Raw genomic sequence first — 9,267 nt, 5'->3', positions numbered from 1 at the left:
CCTGGTTGTCATTGTCTTGATTGCATTCAGTGTCAAAGGAGCCAATTTGACATCCAGGAAGACATGATAGCTAAAGGGTAGGCAGTCAGAGAACCTAGGACTGGTGAGGAAAGGGGTTTGATTGTGGGAATTAGAAGTATTGCCCCGTGGCCCAGAGCGATTTAGCTCATCATCGTCCTGCTAACCTGGCATCTTTCAGACTAGAGAGTCCAGAGCAGATGGCTTGGACTTCCTCAGCCCTCAGCTTGAGTTAGTCACACCAAAATGCAGTAAATGATGCCCATTTTCCTCTGCCTCTGCTTGACCATTTTCCCTGACTTTTCCTTCAGTTCAGGAATAACCTGTGTTCCAATGGGATGGTTCTGGGGTTTGGCTTCTCAGGAAATGGGGAATGGGCTGCCGTGGTCTTTACAGGCTAGTGGATCCTTTAGGCAGTAGGCTCGAATGAGTGCTGGGGCTACACCCAGAAAAGAACCAGTAGTGGAGTGGAGGTAATGGGAGTGCCTGATGCTGCCCTATGGTTGGGAAAAGGAAGGGTAGAGAAAACTTGAAGCAGGTATGGGGCATTCTGGTCCTAAAGCTGGTATTTTGCCTGTTGAGTTGTACCATGGAGCATCCTCCTGCGTCCTACCAACCCTTGCCATTATAGTCACCAGAGACTCCTTTCTCTATCCCTCACTGTTAGGGTTTTCAAATGTCTTCTCGCTGGGTTTATATTTGAAGGTATAGATTCTGGGAAGGGGTGGAGTGCAAGCATAACCAAGTAGTGATGGTAGGGTTGGGTGAGGAATTGAGGACTCTTTCTATGCTTTTATTCTAGGGCTGGGGATTGAGGACCTGGGCAAAAAATATGACAGTTTCAACCAGGGACAAGATGGAGGTTTGGGCTTAATGATAGGTAAATGAAAGACTGGCTGAGTGGGATGAAAACAACCGAAGAACTTACTGATGCTCCTTTGGGAAAAGGGGCTTTAAAGACTCGATTTGGCAGCCTAGGGCAAGGCGACTTTGGGGAGGTGTACGTGTCAGTCAGGTGGAGGTCAGGTGGGTTGTCTTCTGCCTCCTTCACTGGCTTCATGTGAACTTCCCTGTGACAGAGTATCTTGCCTTAGATGTCCTCTTCCCCCTGCCCAGCGTGCAAAAGCATATGCTCTTATGACCATGAGTTCTTATTTGTGGATGCTAACTGGGTAATCTCAGGGAGTACTGGGGCCATGGCACTTCTCCTTGCTTCTCTTTCTGCTCACTGCTGTGCTTTCAGGTGCTTAGCTGCTCCTTTTTATTTCTTTGCAGGACTGGGAAAGAATGGGAGAAAGATTTCGATAAGTTTCTTGTTTTCTATGTGGTGATGAGGTGGTCTGAGGGTCAAGCTAATAAACCTGCCTTTGGTTATTACCCTGGAAAATTGAGGGTAGTAGGGTTATGATTGTGGCCTACGTATTTGCAACTTTTCTTTGTCAATGTGGCTTTCTGTCATCTTCCTTTCTCTCCAGTGAGGGTTCTGCCACTGTCTCAATTCTTTGGTTCCTGCATAAAACAGCTAACTGTGCTCTCAGGGCCAGTGGTGATGTTCTCTGTCGCAGCCCCAGCTCTTCAAAGCGACCTGGCCCAGTTGAGCGCTCTGCCTGCCTGTCAATCTTTAGGTCCTGCTGCCCCTGCTGCCTCAGCCTTCAGGGCCTTAATTGCTCAAGCCAGGAGGAGCTACAAAGCCAAATCATGTGTCATTTTCCTCTTGCAGATTGTTTTAAAATCTCCCTGCTCTCTTTTATTTTAATTATGCCACCTGTGTTAATTCTATAGCCTGCTTCTCATACTTTGCTTTGTGGATTGCTGATTTCAAGTCCTATAACTTGGGGAAAGTTGTGTTGAGTGAATGGAAGGACAGATAACTGAATGTGTATTTTGGGAAAATGGACTTTATCTTCAGATGATTCAACTTCTCCACCTATCACCTCTACAAGTTGGCCTTCATTGGAGAAGTTTTAGTTGGTTTATTCCTAGAACAAGACCACCTAGAGGCTTTTAACCTTGTCAGGCTGCTCTCTTCTGAGGTTTGTACCTGGTTTTAAATTCTGTGTGTGGTGGGCTTGAGACCATCTCTTGTAATGAAGGTAATGGGACTATCACTGAGGGGTTCAGCCTTTCTAAGTAGGCTACCATTCTAGTCAAATCCATTACTTAAATTCTGCCACAAACTGTGCACAGACTGTTGGTTGGTCCTCCAGGCATTTTGTCCTATTAAGCCAAATAAGTGGACATCATGGGATAGATGAGGTCATAATGAAAACAGATTTACTAGATTTATGGACCTAGTATACTGTGTAACATATGGAAAACTGAATTTCACAATCTACAGGTACCTTTGAAAGGTCATAAAGGGTAAAAGTCTATAGAATTTTCCAGAAGAGAATTCTTAAAACTGGGTTTCGGCCGGGTGTGGTGGCTCACGCCTGTAATCCCAGCACTTTGGGAGGCTGAGACGGGCGGATCACCTGAGGTCGGGAGTTCAAGACCAGCCTGACCAACATGGAGAAACCCTGTCTCTATAAAACAAAGAAAAAAATGTGTTTCATGTCTAGATTTAAATAACATTCTCTATCTGTGGTGCTTCAAATGTGGCCAGTTGTGGTAGTTCACACCTGTAATTCCCAGCGTTTTGGGAAGCTGAGGCAGGAGTTTGAGACCAGCTTTGGCAATACAGTTAGACCTTCTGTCTACAAAAGAAAGCCAGCTATGGTGGCATGTACTTGTAGTCCTGGCTACTTGGGAAGCTGAAGTAAAAGGATTGCTTGAACTCAGGAGTTTGAGGTTACAGTGAGCTATGATCATACCTACTGCACTTCAGCCTGTGTGACAGAGCATGACCCTGTCTGAATAAATGAATGAATGAGTGGTGAATGCATGCCTTGCTCAGCTATCTGAGGCAGGCCTTGGGCTGACCCTGAGAGATTTATAGTCTGGGAGGTAGGACCTACCTCAGTGAGCTAGTTTATATGAATAATTATTGATAGGCAAGTGGTAGGTAAGGAAGGAAAGGATGTGGCAGTAGTCCCAGGTGGTTAAATTTTCTGGAGATTGATTTGATTTAAAAACTGACTTGGAGCTGGGCGTGGTGGCTCACACCTATAATCCCAGCACTTAGGGAGGCCGAGGCCAGTGGATCAGGAGGTCCGAGGTCAAGAGTTCATCCTGGCCAAGATGGTGAAACCCCATATCTTCTAAAAATATAAAAATTAACTGGGCTCAGTGGCAGGTGCTTGTAATCCCAGCTACTCGGGAGGCTGAGGCAGGAGAATTGCTTGAACCTGGGCAGCAGAGGTTGCAGTGAGCTGAGATCACGCTACTGGATAGAGACTGCGTCCCGCCCCCCCCCCCAAAAAAAAAAAACCGACTTGGGGCTGGTGTAATGGCTCACATCTGCAATCCAAGCAGTTTGGGAAGTCGAGGCAGTCGGATCCCTTCAGTCCAGGAGTTCTAGACCAGCCTGGGTGACATGAGGAAACTTCATTACAAAAAAATAAAAAATTAGCTGGCTGTGGTGGTACGTACCAGTGGTGCCTGTAGTCTAGCTGAGGCTGGAGGATCTCTTGAGCCTGGGAGGTGGAGTTTGCAGTGAGCGAAGATCATGCCACTGCACTCCAGCCTGAGGAACAGAGTGAAATCCCATATGAGGAAAACATACAAACAAAAGTAAGTTTTTTTTTTTTTTTTTTTTTTTTTTAAAGAGGGTCTCACTATGTTGCCTAGGCTACACTTAAACACGTGGCGCAAGAGGTCTTCCTCCCTCAGGCTCCCAAGTAGATGGGACTACAGGAGGTTTCCTGAATTTGAATCCTCTACCTCTTCTTCGCTGTGTGATCTTGAACATTATCAGGAATACTGCCTTTGTTTTGTTATCTATAAAAAGAGGATAATATCTAACTACAATAAATACATATATTAATACAACAAACTAAATTTATGTTAAATTAGTACAGCCAAAACAAATTATATTTAATCTTTATAGCAACTCACATGCATTAGCTATTTTTTTTTTTTTTGAGACGGAGTTTTGCTCTTGTTGCCCAGGCTGGAGTGCAATGGCTCGATCTCGGCTCACTGCAACCTCTGCCTCCTGGGTTCAAGCGATTTTTTTGTCTCAGCCTCCTGAGTAGCTGGGATTATAGGCATCCACCACCACGCCCGGCTAATTTTGTATTTTTTACTGAAGACAGGGTTTCTCCATGTAGGCTGATCTCGAACTCCTGACCTCAGGTGATCTGCCTGTTTCGGCCTCCCAAAGTTCTGGGATTACAGGCATGAGCCACCTTGCCTGGCCTTTTTTTTTTTTTTTTGCCAGAGTCTTGGCTCTTGTCTGCCCAGGCTGGAGTGCAGTGGCGTGATTTGGGCTCACCGCAACCTTTGTCTCAGGTTAAAGTGATTCTCCTGCCTCAGCCTCTAGACTGACTGAGACTACAGGCATGCATCACCATGCCCAGCTAATATTTGTGTTTTTAGTAGAGACAGTGTTTCATCATGTTGGCCAGGATGTTCTTGATCTGTTGATCTTGTGATCCTTCACCTCCCAAAGTGCTTGGATTACAGCTGTGAGCTACCATGCCTGGCCAGCTATTTCTAAATGTATTTGTAAATGGGGAAGTTGAGGCTGTTGGTTAAGTGACTTTTTTTTTTTTTTTTTTTGAGACAAGAGTCTTGTATTGCCTAGGCTGGAGTGCAGTGGCATGATCTTGGCTCACTGCAACCTCATTCTGGGTTCAAGCAATTCTCCTACCTCAGCCTCCTGAGTAGCTGGAACTACAGGCATGTACCACCACATCTGGCTAATTTTTGTATTTTTAGTAGAGATGGGGTTTCAACCATGATGGCCAGGCTGGTCTTCAACTCCCGACCTCAAATGATCCTCCCACTTCAGCCTGAGTGCAGGGATTACAGGTGTGAGCCACCACACCTGGCCTTAAGTTACTGTTCTTTTTTTCTTTTGAGATGGAGTCTTGCTTTGTAATCCAGGCTGGAGTGCGGTGGCACAATCTCGGCTCAGTACAACCTCCACTTCCCAGATTGAAGTGATTCCCCTGCCCTAGCCTCCCGAGTAGCTGAGACTACAGGTACGTTCCACCATGCTCAGCTAATTTTTTGTATTTTTGCTAGCAACGGGTTTCACCATGTTGGCCAGTATGGTCTTGATTTCTTGATCTTGTTATCCACCTGCCTTGGCCTCCCAAAGTGCTGGAATTACAGGCCTCAACCACCATGCCCGGCCTCAAGTGGGTATTGAGGATTAAATGGGTACAAAGTTGGTGGCTCAAGGAACTGAACCAGACATTGGAACCATCTAGGGCTTTGTTTATAATTGTTATGCTATACTACTATTGGGAGAGTCAAATGAGAACATGTGACACATGTATATATAGACACTTTTCATTAAATGTTAGTCATCTCATATAAATGAATTAGAATATTCTCTGGGATGGCCTAGTGGAACAGCACACAGCTGATCCAAAGGTTCTGGATGTAGGTGTGAGTGCAGCACACACTTTTAACAGTGAAGGCAGTGAATATCTGTAATTAGGGGTACCTAGAAGTGATTTGGCTACTGGACTATGTCAGTTTTGGCCACCTCCAGGCTTTGGCAATACTATTTTGTGTTCTGGGAACAATTCTTGTGAATATGGAAAAGAACGGTTATTGATAGTGTAGGGGGCCTTCAAAGATGTCAAAGAGGGCTAAGAGGTTGTAGCTGGCAGTGGGGTTGTAGGCCTAGGAAGCCTTCTGCCTGGCTCCCATTGAACATGCCTGGAGAATACTGGCTTTTTAGTTTGAGCCTTTATCAGACCTGTAACTCATTTCTGGACCAGGAGCCAGAGTCATTTATTAGATGTATAAGTTATATATTCGTCTTTGAGCATGTAAAACTCATACAGATTGGACTGGGTCTGGTAACTCATGTCTGTAATCCCAGCACTTTGGGAGGCTCAGGGGGAAGGATCACCTGGGGTCAGGAGTTCAAGACCAGCCTGGCCAACATGGTAAAACCTTGTATACTAAAAATACAAAAAAATTAGCCGGGCGTGGTGGTGCGTGCCTGTAATTTCAGCTACTCGGTAAGCTGAGGCAGGAGAATTGCTTGAACCTGGGAAGCAGAGGTTGCAGTGAGTGAGATCATGCCACTGTGCTCCAAGCCTGGGCAATGAGACTTCATCTCAAAGAAAGAAAAAAAAGGCCCGATGTGGTGGCTCACACCTGTAATCCTAGCATTTTGGCAGTCTGAGGTGGGTGGATCAACATGGTTAAGAGAGCAAGATCATCCTGGCTAACATGGTGAAATTCCGTCTCTACTAAAAATACAAAAAAAATTAGTTGGGCATGGTGGTACCTGCCTGTAGTCCCAGTTACTTGGGAGGCTGAGGCATAAGAATCACTTGAACCTGGGAGGTGGAGGTTGCAGTGAGCCGGATCACGCCACTGCACTCCAGCTTGGGTGACAGAGGAGACTCCATCTCAAAAAAAAAAAAAAAGAAAAGAAACCTCTTACAGGTTGCTTTTTCAGGTCTGAGTAGTTTTCACTGTCCTCAGTGTTTACCCCTAAATTCGTATTTGTCCTTCATTTCCAAGAGTCTCATCTCTTATTTCTCAATTATATGCTGTATACACTGCCCTTTTTACTCAAGATTGGCAGCTAGATTACATATTATTCTTGGCTCTGAGAAAATGTCAGCTTTCTAGATGACTGGGCAAGTCACTTTACCTCTGAGGAGCTTGGTAGTCTAGTCAGCAAATTAAGAATCACCACAAAATAGCATCTACCGTGTTCCAGACAAGGTGGTTTTATTTTCTTCTTTTAATTTTTCAAGACAGTCTCTGGTTGCTCAAGTAATCTTGGCTCACTGCTGCCTTTACCTCCCATCCTCAGGTGATTCGCCCACCTCAGCCTCAAGCTGGGACTACAGGTGTGTGCCACCCCACCCAGGTAAATTTTTTTTGTATTTTTAGTAGAGACAGGGTTTTGCCACATTGCACAGGCTGGTCTCGAACTCCTGGACTCAAGCAACCCACCTGCCTCTGCCTCCCAAAGTGCTAGGATTACAGGCATGAGCCACCGTTCCCAACCAACAAGTTACTTTTAAAACATCCCTTTCACCAGGTGCGGTGGCTCACACCTGTAATGCTAGCACTTTGGGAGGCTGAGGTGGGTGGATCACCAGAGGTCAGGAGTTTGAGATGAGCCTGGCCAACGTGGTGAAACCTCTCTTCTTCTAAAAATCCAAATTAGCCGGGCATGGTGGTGCATGCCTGTAATTTCAGTTACTTGAGAGGCTGAGGCAGGAGAATCTCTTGAACCCTGGAGGCAGAGGTTGCAGTGAGCTGAGATTGTGCTCTGGGAAACAAGTGTGAAACTGTCTCAAAAATAAATAAATTAATTAAAAAAACATCATTTTTGATGTCATTCTTTATAGTTGAGGTGGTAAGGCAGAGGATTTGGATCTGATCTCTTTAATTGGCCTTTAGTTAAAATTTTTTTTTTTTTTTTTTTTTTTTTAGACAGGGTTTCACCATGTTGGCCAGGCTGGTCTTGAACTCCTGACCTCAGGTGATCCGCCCACCTCGGCCTCCCAAAGTGCTGAGATTACAGGTGTCAGCCACCACGCCCGGCCTTAAAAATCTTTAATTTTTTTCAAGGGGCAAGCATTAAGTTCTTTTAGTACTCAGGAAAATACTGGTAGGTGAACATCAGTGTGAAGACACTTGAACTACTAACTTCTACCTTAAGTTTCATTGTGTTCCAGTTGTCAAAGTGATGATCAGACGCTGTTAGCTTGGGTTACCTCTGGCTTTTGGATACCTGCTTTTCTGTTTGAGGAAGACTGGAAAGTGTACTGGGGATGAGTAAAGGTGCGTGTTTTCAGAACTGATAAGTGTCCTGGTTTTTAACCTGATACTGACTGAAAATCCAAAGTAATTTCCCTCCTTTTGGTTATCAAGAAGTTCTCATACATTCATTCATTTACTTTTTAACTTAGTCAATACATACTTCAGTGTCTTACTATGTACCAAGTACAATTGTAACACTGGGGTATAATATGGAGTAACAAAAGAAGGTCCCTGCTGGCCAGGCCTGGTGACTCACGCCTGTAATCCCAGCACTTTGGGAGGCTGAGGTGGGCAGATCACAAGGTCAGGAGATCCAGACCATCCTGACCAACATGGTGAAACCCCATCTCTACTAAATAAAAATACAAAAATTAGCTGGGTGTGGTGGCGCGTGCCTGTAGTCCCAGCTACTCTGGAGGCTGAGGCAGGAGAATTGCTTGAACCTGGGAGGCGGAGGTTGCCGTGAGCCAAGATCGCACCACTGCACTGCAGCCTGGTGACAGAGCGAGACTCCATCTCAAAAAAAAAAAAGAGAGAGATAGAGAAAAGATCCCTGCCTTTTAGAATAAGTATAGGATTTCAAGTGTTAGTAAGTATTGAGAAAGACAACATGGAGTCATAGGATAGAGTTCCAAGGTAGGGTTGGAATGGGTGATGTCTTCAGATCAGTGGCCAGTGAAGAATCAGAACAAAGAATATTCCAGTCTAAACGAGCTTGGGATAAAGCCATTATGTCTGAAGGGAGCATAGGTGGGGGTCAAGGGTGGTGATTGTTAGAAATGTTGGGAAATTCCAGCAAGAACCAGATTGGGGTAGGGTCTTACAGTGCAAGGAAAGGAGTTTGAATTTCTTTCAATTGCCTTAAAAAAAATTTAAAGCCAAGGCTGGGCATGGTGGCTGGGCATGTAATCTCAACACTCTGAGAGGCTGAGGTGGGAGGATTGATTTGGGCTCAGTAGTTCGAGACCAGCCTGGGCAACATAGTGAGACCTCATCTCTCAAAAATTGAAGAAGAAATCAGGTGTGGCACACACATGTCCCAGCTGCGTGGGAGGCAGAGGCAGGAGGAACAATCAAGGTTCCAGTGGGCTGGGATTGTGACACTGCACTCTAGCCTGGTTGACCGTGTGACGTGGTCTCTAAAAAAATAAAGGCAGGAAATTATTGGCTATTATCCAGCTGCCTTTGTAAATTAAACCACCCCAAATACTATTGATTGTCATCATCCTTGCTAATTAAATGTAACCGTTGCCATAGGTTTTTTTTTTTTTTTTTTTTTTGAGATGGAGTCTCTGTCACCCAGGCTGGAGTGCAGTCGTGGCTCACTGCAACCTCCCCCTCCCACTCATCCCCAGGTTCAAGCAGTTCTCCTGCCTCAGCCTCCCTGGTAGCTGGGAT

Source organism: Aotus nancymaae, unplaced genomic scaffold, assembly GCF_030222135.1.
Source record: "Aotus nancymaae isolate 86718 unplaced genomic scaffold, 86718_ANA_hifiasm-v0.15.2.pri h1tg000059l, whole genome shotgun sequence".
NCBI classification, from domain to species: domain Eukaryota; kingdom Metazoa; phylum Chordata; class Mammalia; order Primates; family Aotidae; genus Aotus; species Aotus nancymaae.
Note: the sequence above shows the minus strand (reverse complement) of the source record.